This window comes from Elgaria multicarinata, chromosome 15, assembly GCF_023053635.1.
Source record: "Elgaria multicarinata webbii isolate HBS135686 ecotype San Diego chromosome 15, rElgMul1.1.pri, whole genome shotgun sequence".
Lineage (NCBI taxonomy): Eukaryota > Metazoa > Chordata > Lepidosauria > Squamata > Anguidae > Elgaria > Elgaria multicarinata.
In genome coordinates, this window is record NC_086185.1 from 10,394,417 (window position 1) to 10,406,864 (window position 12,448).

A 12,448-nucleotide genomic window follows, 5' to 3' on the forward strand; every position below is an offset into this window, starting at 1 on the left:
CAAAACTGTATGCCAAACTAGGTAATTAGAAGACTTGGGTAAATCACAAGTCTATTTATGTCATAAGTCGATGCCAGTAGGGGCTGAAACTGAAAACAGTCCAGTTTCACACAGTTCTAACAGAAAACATGGGTGGAAATATACTACCAATTCCTCGGAGCCTAGACAAAATTCTTAGCCTTGCATTTGAGAGAACTGTGGAAGGGAAAAAGGCCCTAAATCTGGTCACCAAGCTATCTGTGGTGAGCACATGAGCCAAAGATGCCCTGCATGGAGACCACTCCCCGCCCACCAAGTTCTCAATTAATATAAAAGAATTCAGAGGAGGGGTCTTTCACCACCAGTGGCACAAGAATCAAGGCCTTTTTTAGGCTTTGCAGAAGGAAGGAAACAGTGTGAGTCTCTTTTGCTGCTTCTCACCTTGCCCAGTGTCTGGTACAAAATGAAAGAGAGACACTTTGCACACAGTTATAGCTTCTGCCTTGGGGAAATTGCTAGATGCCTTTTGCCTGTGTAAACCAGACAGAAAAAAACCAGCCAAACATCAAACTGGAAGAATCAGAGCTTGAAAACTATCAAAAGGTTATAAAAAAACAGGAGGGTTAAAAACTTATTATTAAAAAAAAATCCTTTACCCATAAAAAACAGTTTGCCTTACATATTCAGCAGGTTTTCTGAAGTGGAAGTGTCCTTCTTACAGCCAGCCACTGAGAAAAGTGCTGGAAAACCTTGCAATTGTCCCTCTGCCAAGGTGTCCCTGAATCATTTGCTGCTTTACAGGAAAGCCTATGTCTATTAGGACCAGAGTTAAGCTTATTTTTTACAAGCAAGGCAAAGCAGTGGTTATTTGCATTTACCTATGTGCATTACTATAATTATGATAGTTGGAGTGAGTGATGTCGAGGGAAAAAATTTCCACAAATGTTTTCCATAATGGAAAACATTTCTACTGCTATATTTTTCCACAAAAGTGTCTCCATCTCTAAAAATGTATTGTTAAATAAAATTAATTAGTAATAATGAATGCATATAGTACCAATTAAACTATACAGTTTCCAACTTGTAATTAAGTTTTTCAGATTACTATGGATAAGAAATATCTATAACTGATGCATAGCTCTTTGGGCATGCTAAAATTAGTATGAACCCTTTTCAGTGCCTTCATTTATTTCTTGGAATTTATTCTTTAGTAAAATATATATATATTACTCCACACTTCATCCTAGGACATCAGGGCCAATAATGTGGAGCAGAAAATTTCCAGAGCTTTATTTTCCCACATTTTTTTTCAATTTCATTAAGTTCATTAGTAACAATGAATACATTCCACTTACAAGTATATTAGGCAACCTTGGCAGTTTCAAAAGTTGTAATTGATGATTTTCAGGTGATCATTCCTAGCAAATATGTGAGAGAATGCACATATTTCATTGAAATATATATCTTGGTGTGAAATGGAACTAGCAAGTAGTGACAAAGGAACTGAAAGTGCCCCAACAGCCAGAGCTGAACTCTGTTTAAACAGATGAGTGGCTGTCAGCAAATTTATTAGTGTGCCAATAGTTTTTAGTACTATTTTTTCCTTAAATGTAAACAATCTATGGGAAGGACATGCTATTGGGTTGAATTCTTTATAAGTATCCCATTAAATTTCTACATAGTGTAACACTTAAATCACATTACATGAGCATTCATTTCCCCCCTCAAATATTTCAGGTCAAGTATGGTGTATTGGGACTTCTTTTTTAACATGAAGCATATTTTTAAGCTTTGTTGTTTATTAAGTGCAAGTAAAATAAGCATGATAAATTGGATCCTCTCTAGGGCATCGGAAAGGCAAAATTACCCCATGCAAATTAGCCTAATTTGCATAGGGAAAACTCCCTGAAAATTTCTCAATTCAAAATTTTCTGGAAAACCCACATTACTAATCAGAGCACACAAATCAAAATAAACCACAATATAAAGCACTAAAACAGATCAGAATATGATGAATGTGAAGAACATTTGTGGTCCTACATTTTTAAACTGAGCAGCTCATACTATCCAATCTATATACCAGAATACTTGGATCAAACTGGTTTTAAGAACACTGTTGGCTCAGTGGGTTAAAAGACTTGGATGAATCAAGTAATGAATATATGAACCATTACTTTAAACATATAATTTTGCATGACACAAAAGTGCTTCTTCTAATCAAAACAGACATTGATATACACTGAACTAGTTTATTATACATTTTATCATGCACATAGGTGAACTAGGTGGTTGCCTAGGGCGGCAACTTAAGTGGGGCACCATATTTTTTTTAAAAAAATGCTATAAAATAATGAAGATGTCATTATTTTAATTCCAGTGCACGTATGGCTAAGGCTACGGGGGTGAGTGACTACTGCCACTCACCCGCCTTTAGGAACTAGCCTTCCCTCAGGTGATGCGGGATATCCTATTGCTGCACTCAGTTGGAGGCAGGGAGTTAGAGGCTCCCCTGAGAGCAGCAGCTTCCTTTGCCCTCAAATCACTGAGCCTAGGAGCTGGCAGTGCCTCGTTGGCTGTATCACCCTGAGAATGCAACCGGAATCCTTAAGAACATAAGAAGAGCCCTGCTGGACCAGACCAAGGGTCCATCTAGTCCAGCACTCTGTTCACACAGTGGCCAACCAGCCAGCCATCGGCCAGGGACCAACAAAGCAGGACACGGTGCAACAATACCCTCCCACCCATGTTCCCCAGCAACTGGTGCACACAGGCTTCCTGCCTCGAATAAAAACTTTTCTTTTTCCTAAAGCTTTTAAAACTTGATGTTGTACAGACTTCTACTGTTACTTTCTACTGTTAGTTTTACCCTACCCTGTGCCTGCTTACCCTACCCTGTACCTGTTTGCATTCTCTTCCCCTCCTTATTGTTTTACTATGATTTTATTAGATTGTAAGCCTATGCGGCAGGGCCTTGCTATTTACTGTTTTACTCTGTATAGCACCATGTACACTGATGGTGCTATATAAATAAATAATAATAATAATTCTTCCAGGAACCTCCCATGGGCGATGTGGATGGGACTTCTGTTCCTTCGCAGAGCAGACAGCTGTGCTCATCTCGTTTGTTGAGTTTATCAGACCCTCTGTGCTGATACAGTAACTAGTAAAACAACCATTTGGGGCAAGTTTTAATATAAATGATAATATTTCTGTTTCCGAAGATGTGGACGTGAAGGGGGTGTTTCTATTCTATTTTGCTGTTTCTATTCATGTTCAAGACTCGTTTACCTGCAGCAGGACACAAGGCTACCATTTGCGTCTTCATACAGAAATTCAAAATGGATAAGAGGTTTAAAAGCATGACTGCAAGTAGATTTCTATGAACTATTCCTAATAGGTATTTTTAAAAAGAGACTTTCAAATATTTAAGTACAAGATTTCTTGGCACCAGGCCAACAGGGATTCCCCACCCCCCCAAATTCTGTTCTAATTTATAAAAGGAAACAATGAAAAATTATAGGAAATGTATTACGAAATGTGGGTTGGAACATATAATAACCAAAGCAGCCACTTATACACAGAAATAAAAACAGAGATTAATAAAGCTTATAAACAACAGAAAGTTCGACTGGCAATGGTGACATTCAAAAAGGTTAAACTCTTAACTCGTCTCACTGATTCTTTTACTAGAAAAAAATATATTTGATTTGGCATCCAACTCCAGTGCTCAAGCCATTTTACATTGCAACATTCAACATAACTCTGCCAAAGCTAGATCTCCCTTACTAGTATCGTCTTCAAAGTACGTCAATTACAGTCCAATACGGTTTAGCAGATTAAGGACACAGTCCTTAAATACCAAGCAAAATGAGGCAAGTATCAACCCAAAGGCTCATATTTGTAGTTGGCAATAACCCATCAGGCTGCAGTTATCAGCCAGAATAGGTAAATGGAGCTTCAGGATTGGAGGTGGTTTCCCCACAAATACCAGTTGCAAGTAGGTGAGATTTCCAGGGGAGGGCTGTGGATTTATTTATTTATTTTTACATTTATATCCTGTCTTTTTTCCTCCAAGGAGCCCAAGGCGGTGTACATTATCCTCCTCTCCATTTGATTCCAACAACAACCCTGTGAGGTAGGTTGGGCTGAGAATCTGTGACTGTCCCAAAGTCACCCAGTGAGCTTCCATGGCCAAGTGGGGACTAGAACCCGGATCTCCTGACTCCCAGTCCAACACTCTAGTCACTACGCCACACTGGCTTCATGCCTGCTCTGTGCTTCCCAAAGCATGTGGCTGGCCACTATTTAGAAATAAAATGCTGGAATAATAATAAGATTTTGTCCCATCAACACATATAGGGCTTTACAGCTTACAAGAGGTCAGGTCCCTGCCCAAGGAATTTACAATCTAAAATTTGATTTGAAAAACAATTGGTTCTGGAGCATGGTCTGAAGGTATATGACTCAGCCACCTTGTTGTAGCTATGCAGGTCTGGGACCGATGAGTGCCTGGAAGAAAGGTAGGATGTAAATGTCATAAATAATAAACAAAGTGAGGAGTCGAGGCAGGGGTTAACAGGGAAACAATATGAGATTGTTTCAGTTTCACATACTTAGGCTTGTGTACAAGTTTAGTTGAAGTAGGGCATGGGAATTAGGAGTGTGCCAACGGCAACACACAGAAAAGAAAATGGAGTCTTGGTTGGATCTAGCAGCGTTTGATCTAGCCCTTTTGTTCATCTGAGCTGCTCATAGGAAGATACACGGCCAACCACCTTGCCCAGGTATTGTGGGAGCACCACACACTGCTGGATCCTCTAGTCACTCCAGGGGCCCCGAGGGAAGGGAAGACAGGCATCTCCTAAGTTCCTGCCGCCCCCAAGCAATTGTGTTTACTAAGGAGCACAATGCCAGACCATCGCTCACTCCTCCTCTTATCCATCTCTCACGGTTCAACTTTCAGGGCTTTCTATCCTCATGCCAAAGTAAATGTTTGTGCTGATGCAGGTGAAAGACTCTGATCTGCAAGATCATCATTTGTGTGCAACATCTGTGCAAATCTGAGGATCCTGGGAACGCCCGTGACACAGTTTTTAAGCGATCAGGTTGCAGATCACTGAGAAATGGTGTGTCTACACCAATACATATACACAGAAAGGCTTGTGTTAACACAAGTGAAAGAATAAATTATGTCTGCCTCTACAATAAGCTCTTCAAGAATGCAATAAAGAGTTCAGTGTGTTTTCCTCACCCAAGAATGCCAAACTTTTCATTTAGAGTCTGGTTTGCAGAAGAGATAACAGCTGAAAACAAACCATCTTGACCTTGGCAAACTTAATCACAACTTGCCTTTTGCAGCATGTTAGAAAGCAGGTGAAAGAGAAAAAATGTATAAAGCTTGTTTCAGTGACAAGCTTATGTGCAATGATAAACTGAAATTTCCTTTTAAAAAAATGTTGCTTTGACAGAAGTGTGTATTCAGCAGCTTTCAAGACAACTATTTTTAAACCTATCAAAAACCAGTGTTTAGCAAATGGTTCACAACACTTTATACCAAAAGATCCAATATGCAAAATAAGGTAAAGAAAATGTACTGGTTTTAATGTTTAAGTTTTGGAGTGTATCTTGACACATTTCATTTCATTTCAACCCCTTGCTGTGCTGGGTCGTAACTTTCTGTGTTTCCCGTACGTACATGCTTCCACCTCCTTGAACTGTGACCCTGTGATCTTTCCTTTATTTGTTAATTTATATGCCACTTACTTTAAAAGCTTAAAATTACTTACAAAATATAAACATGATCATGACTATAAAATGCATCATGGAAGAGCTATTGAATACCAATTTTGCAAACCAAGTCAAATATCAGTTGAAAATTCCTGTTTGTAAGAAAGGGGCAGAATCCTTCGGCAGAATTGTGAAGCACCCAGGTTTAGTTTATGCTGAATCTCAGGATGAGATTAACAAAATTTCTAGGTAAATGGAAGCATGATTACAAGGAAGCACCTACAAGAGAAAAAAAAATTCCCTTAGGGAGCAATCCTATGTCCCCTAGACAGCATCTGGGGTGGGAGCATAGGAAGGATAGCCAGGAGCCAGGAAACCATGCTCCCTCTTGTAGCTGGCACAGAGAGTACCACAGTGCTTACCTCTCCATGGTCACAAAATAGAGCATGGAGATGGGAACAAGGAAGCTTTTCTGGGAGAGCGAAGAGAAGGAGACTGGGGACACCGGCCTACGAGGTATCCCCAGACTCCTTCCCTCCTCTTCCTCAAAGCCTCCACTACACGGGTGATAGCTAAAATGAAGAGCATTGCATACATATAAGCTTCTGAATTCAGAGGCTTATGAGTATCCAGGGCGCATCCCATAGAATTGCACCCTTGCAAAGGATGGAGCAATAGTCAATGGCAAGAAAGAGGGATAATCCAAATTCTGACCATATCTATCAAAAGCATGCAAAATCTAGTACTTCTTTAACAAGACCAGATTTACCAAAAAAAGAAACATAGAAAGTGGAGCACAAACAAGAATAGGTCCTTGGATGCAATGAACACTGCATAAATATCCTCTCCTCCTATAGATATCTACTGGTTTTTTAAAAAAACTGCCCCAATACAAGTAACATTAGGTTTTGCTTAGCACACAAGTTTGTTCCCAGACTTTCTACACAATATTCTGTATTGAGCATGGGTTTATGCGTGCTGCTGGATGGAAAGACCATTGGACATGGATTGACTTGATAGATCTAGGTTAGATTCCCTGCTCAGGCTGTCTGAAGATCAGCAGATGGTCTCAGATCTATCACAGCAATTGTGCCCACATGCAACAGTAACCCAGAATTCTGACAATACTAGCTCATTGTGAATGAGAATCCTGTTCACTCCCACTTTGTATTCCCCCTCTACCTCAAACAAACCAGGAATGTGGTCAAACTTGAAGATTTTAGCTTATTGCTCCAAAACAAACCAGAAATCATAAACCAAGATTTTCAATTCTGGCTTATGAAGGCAGCAGCAGGTTGGGATCCCTCGTTTGGCTAATAGGTTAAACAAACCACTCCTGGTTTGTTTAATAGTGGTATTGACAGACGCAAACAGGATATGTGCATCAGAACACAGCTCATTCATGATAAACCGGAATTGTCTGGATAAGTCGGAATATTCAAATCTTGGCTTAAATAACCCACAGTGGGCTGTTTTGACTGTGTGAACTGGGTCACTCTCAGTCTAACTCTGTCACAGGGATGTATATATAAAAAGGTAGCACCACATATTAACAAGGCAGCATATAAGGATTATCTCCCATCCATGCACTGACCAGCCCTAATCCTGCTTAACTTCAGCAAGGTGGCTGCATCATGTACTCTTATGCCCTACCACTTAACAGACTTTCAGCAGTTTTTTCACACAGGGTAGAGGTGATTCACATGTGTAAATGTGTTCCTACATATGGATCGCCTGAGCAGTTAGAATCAAGGACCATGATTGCAGAAAGATGTGGATAAACAGCAGCTTCCACACTTTTAAGAAGAATCAAACTTGAAAAATACTTTGGCTGAGCTTATGCAATCCAGAAAGATTCTTAATGCTTCTTCTGAACTGACAGGCACTCTAACATTGAACACTTCCCCTCTGGCTCATAAGTTGCCATGATATGGCAAACCTGCCATAAAACCTGCCACGAAATAGGAAAAGCAAAGCAGAAGAGAGGAAGGAAGAGAAAATTATAGCACTACAACAGCACTCAGGTAACCATTCCTGAGGATGGGAACGTCATTCGCAGTGGGGTATGTAGCACAGAAAGGACACTGGCTGCAGCCATTCCCTAATCTGGTGCTGTTTTCAACTCTCTTCAGCCCTAGCCAGCATGGATCAGGAATGGTGGGACTTGTAGTTCAAAATTTTACCAAAAATGCAGTTAATATAAAATTAGAAACAGATGCTGTTGACTCTATATAATGTATGTGATACGAATGTTTGTTGGAAAAGAATCACCTGTGACGGATGGCTACAAGTGATTCTTTGTGGTGGCACCCAGTTGTAGAATACTGTCTCCAGGGAGGCTCAGCAGATGTCTCTTAGGCATCAAGTGAAGATCTTTTTATTATTATTATATTCCAAGACTTTTAAATTCTCTGCATGTGGCTTTTATGCTGCTTGGTGTTTTTAATTCTGACTGCTTTTATAGTGCAGTTTTATATTGTGATGTTTTAATGCGGTCTTATTTATTTGAGGCGCAATCCTATGGGTTGCGCTGTTAGATGGAAATCTCCAATGTCAGAGGCTTCAGAGAATCCAGTGCTCGGCTGGGCTGGTGTGGGCAGGGTGGGAGATATGACGGAGGCGATTTCCGACTCTCTGTCCTCCTGCGTGTCCATTTTCTTCCAGGGGGAGAGGCTGGAGAGGCTATAGGAAGCATCGTATCCTGGCCGCCCCTCTCCCCACCCACTGGACAGCCCCCTGTAGACTTCTCTGAGATCCTCTGAGGCCACTTTTGCCACTTTGAAGAGCAGCCAACGTGCCTCTTCCTGAGCTGGCTGTGAGTAGGTGCGTGGAGGGATCAGATTCCGGAGTCCCTCTTCCAAAGTCAGAGCCATGTGTACGGCATCGGGGGGGGGGGGCTCCAAAAACTCCATTGGTCTCTGGGATGTTCTCCCAGGACCATAGGATTACTTTTCCCCATTAGTTTTATTTGATTCTAATTTTAAACTTTCTGTAAACTACCCTAGAAATTTGAGTGGCTTTGGATAAGTCACTATCTCTCAATATAACCTACCTCACATGGTTGTTTTGCAGTGCTTAAAATGCTGCTCTTAAGAAGGGGTGGGAATGATAGATTGATATTTATAGCACTTTCCTAAGCATTCAAAGAGAGCTGCGTAAAGGATCTCAGTAATCACCACAACTAACACTATCAGGCTATTGTTGTTGGCCATGTATTACAAATGGAGGGCTGAGGAAAAGTAGCTTGCCTTGGTTTCCCCTTCCACTCCGCAGTGAGATCACGGCTGAGGAGAGACATTATGAATTAGGAACTTTGCAGCTTATAGCTGACTATGCTGTACCAGCTCCTTAAACAAGAGCAGGAAAGGGCCTAATATACTGAAGCCAGTTTACAAATCCAGACCCGGGGGGGGGGGGAATAAATTTGTTTGATCCAATGGCAAGCCTGCTAAATCTTGGACCAGCTAGGCAACACGTCAGATCATGCAAGGCTGTCTTCAGCATGCACAACATGTCCAGAATTATTATTTTGGCTCAAAGAAATGCAACTATTTTCTGTTCTTAGAAGTTGTGATTACTTGAACTGCATGAAAAAGACAGAAGTAACAAAGCCATTTATTCCCAGTTTCAAGTTCTAGTACTAGCATGTATAGCGAAGTGTTGCTTTTTTAATTTTAAATTACAGCTTGCCACTTAAACTTCCATATGTATTTATCAGCATAAAAGCTTGAATACTGCTTATAATATATATAATGCTTTTCAAGAGTTAATCAGAAACAAATATGGGCATAAAATGAAGGGGGACTTGTTTCCCTCACAGATCATAATTGACAGAAGTATAAACCATCCTTCATTTATATTTAGCTATTGAAAAAGCTGAAAAGGAATATGAAAGCAAACAGGAAACGCAAACATTATGAGCCAAGTACACCTGCCAGCTTTTGCGTCATCCACAGGCAGTTGGCAAGATTATAGAAACACACACTACTTGCCATATGTTGAGTAAGGGGTTATGGAAGAAAGAGAAAGAGAGAGAGATTCTTCATAGTCTAGAAACAGGGGTTTCCATCAACTGAATCACCCTCCAAATTGCTGATTAACATAAACACAGGGTTGAAACCTGCATTTTGGTTGGGTACCTACCGAATAATCATGACAGTCTCTGCCTTGTCTATCAATCCCAAACCCAACCCAAAAGCAATGAACCAGGACAGAGTAAAAATACTTGTCTATCCATACCCGTTGTTTACAGCACCTACCTCTTCCTCATGAGAGAAGTTGAGGGAGGTGTTGAATAGCTAGTAGCTGTGCACTCACTCCAGTCAAAGGGGAATAGCTAGAAGGCTACGTGGCATTCAGACACAGCAGCACCAAGGGGGAGGGGTGGGGAAGACAGAAGCCGAGGAGGGAAAGGCATCACCCTCCTCCAACCCTCTTCTAATAATTTGCAGCAGCAATAATCAGAAGGAAAACCTCCAAGTGTGAATCCTTCAAAAAAGGAACAGCAATAGAAGGTCAGCTATGTTCTAGCTGCCTTCTAAAGCAGCACACAGGAGTATACTGTGGGGGGGGGGGGGGATAGGGGGACAGGAGGGACATTCCCGGGAATTTATTTTTCACTCTAGAAGGGACTTCCTGTTACATGGGATCTTTGTTGACATGGCAGATATGTGCAAAGTTAGGATTTGACTCCCGAATTCCTCTGAGCCAAGATAACAGAGTGAGTTCTTCTATAATTACCTCCTTTCCCATGCCCGTTATTATACACACATACCAAAATCTGTCTCGTTTTACCCACCTGCATTTCTAGAGGCCTCACTTCAAGCGCAAACCGCCCTGACATCTTGCAGATGGTTCCATCCACCAATCCTATGACTACGCCTGCAGTACTTCAGCTCTGATGCCAGCACCTGACTCCAGTATGTTCACCACTACCACCGACCTAACGCAATCCCAAACAATCCGGTGCTGCTGGAACCTTGTTCTCACCAAACCTCCACCACTTCTCGAAAAGCCATTATCTTCGCCAATGCCAAGCCAGCCTCTTCAGACCACCCAAAGCTCCATCACATCCTCTCTTTACCCCAGTCTATGGGGCGGTATATAAATGCAATAAATAAATAATAAATAAATCTCCCCCATCCTTTTACTCTCCCCCACCACACCAATCCCTGTATTCCCAACCACCCCCATCTTCTACATCTTTGTGTGATGCAGCCTTTTACAAATCCAGTACCCACAAAGCCCTCCACCACCAATCCACCAATCTGAATTCTCATATCCCCCGCAGATGCATTTTTCTCCCCTAACCCCTTCTCAGCTCTCCCACTAACTCCTTATGTCATCCCAATTCCCTACAACATGATCCTCTTATCCCACACGCACCTACCTCTTCCTTAATCCTTCCAAGCCTCCTCCCTGCAAACGACCCTCCTATCTCCCTTAACCACAAAAGAGAATGGGGTGGTGGTGGTGGTGGGAGCGAATAAAAGGGTTATCAGTAGGGGCTGGAAACAGGAAGGATGAGGGGTGGGTGGAAATAAAAGATCAGCTGTAGGTGGTGGGAAGCAGGGAGGTGGGTGAGAGAAAATCACAGAAGACCCTGCTGGGAATGAGAGGGTGGGTTTGGGGGTTGTTGGTGATGATTCACAGTCGTATGCTCAGGGGACATGTGGGGAGAGGGCCTTGGGGTGGGGGACGAGGGTGACATTGGAATGAATGGGTCTTTGGAGTAGCAGGATCGGGAATGTGGGGCAGAGGGATTAGAGATCAGCTGTAGGGGCATAATGAAAGAGCTGGGAATGTGAGGCTGCTTTTGAGGGTTGTTGGCAAAGGGATTAAAGCTGTGAATACTTGGCTGGGGGGGGACATGGGTGGAGAGGGCCTTAAGGGGGGGTTTGGGGGGGAAAGAGTGGGGGTTTGGGGGGGGAATGCAGGCTAATGGACCAGTGGGGGAGAAAGACAGGGATTGTGAGGGGGAGGAGAGATAACAGATCAGCTGTAAGGGGTGGGAGGGATCAAGGAAGACCTGGGGGGCTTGGAGGGGGGAAGGCTGTTTTGGGGGGGCAGGGGGGATTGTGGAGCAAATGGGGAGGGGGCGTTGGAGAGAAAAGTGCTCTATGGGGTGGGGTGGGCGAAGGGGGGAGACCCGCCCCCTTCTCTAGCCCTCCAACCCACCCCCGACCCCTTGATTCTCCCACTCCCCGGCCCCACATACACGCAGCCCCGCCCTGGCGGCCTGGGAGAGACCCTCGCCGGCCCGTCGCGGCTGCAGGGAAAGGCGGCCCCGGCACTCACCGCGCCACGGGGAGCCGAGGAGAAGGCGGTGGGCGCCGGGACGTGAGGGGGAGAAGCCGCCGCCGCCGCCGCCGCCGCCGCCGCCTCAGGCACGGCGCTGAGGCGCGTCGCAGTCGGCGCAGCAGCAACAGACCCAGTCAGACGGCTCCGCCATGATGGAATGCAGGCACTCGCGCATGCGCTCTGCCGCCACCGCGGCGGCGGCGGCGACGGGCTCGAGAGCCGACGACGACGAGCCAGAGAACTGAAAGGGGGGGGGGGGGAAGGCGCGCGCAAGAAGAGCCAGGCGCGGCCGGGCGCGGCAACCACAATGCGGCCTCTCTTCCCCACCGCTACCCCCATCTCTCTACGAGCGCTGCGCAAAGAGTTTGTCGCTGGTTGAAGGGAAGCCCGAAAATCGACTCGGCAGGGAGGTTTGCTTTTCTGCAAACCAGGGTGATAATAT

At 43.6% G+C, this 12,448-nt stretch overlaps 1 protein-coding gene across 3 annotated transcripts in view; it reads right to left on the reverse strand.

The window, feature by feature from the left end:
- FNDC3A (fibronectin type III domain containing 3A) overlaps positions 1–12,054 on the reverse strand; it is an 87,074-nt gene extending 75,020 nt beyond the window's left edge. Inside the window, exon 1 of one of the 3 annotated variants that reach the window (XM_063141921.1) lies at positions 12,004–12,054. The gene's annotated coding sequence lies outside the window, so the exon portion shown is untranslated. Of the gene's footprint in view, positions 1–9,965; positions 10,096–11,095; positions 11,167–12,003 lie in introns of those variants that run through there. The other 2 variants (XM_063141922.1, XM_063141920.1) reach the window with 2 other exon arrangements.
- Positions 12,055–12,448: the final 394 nt, after the last annotated feature.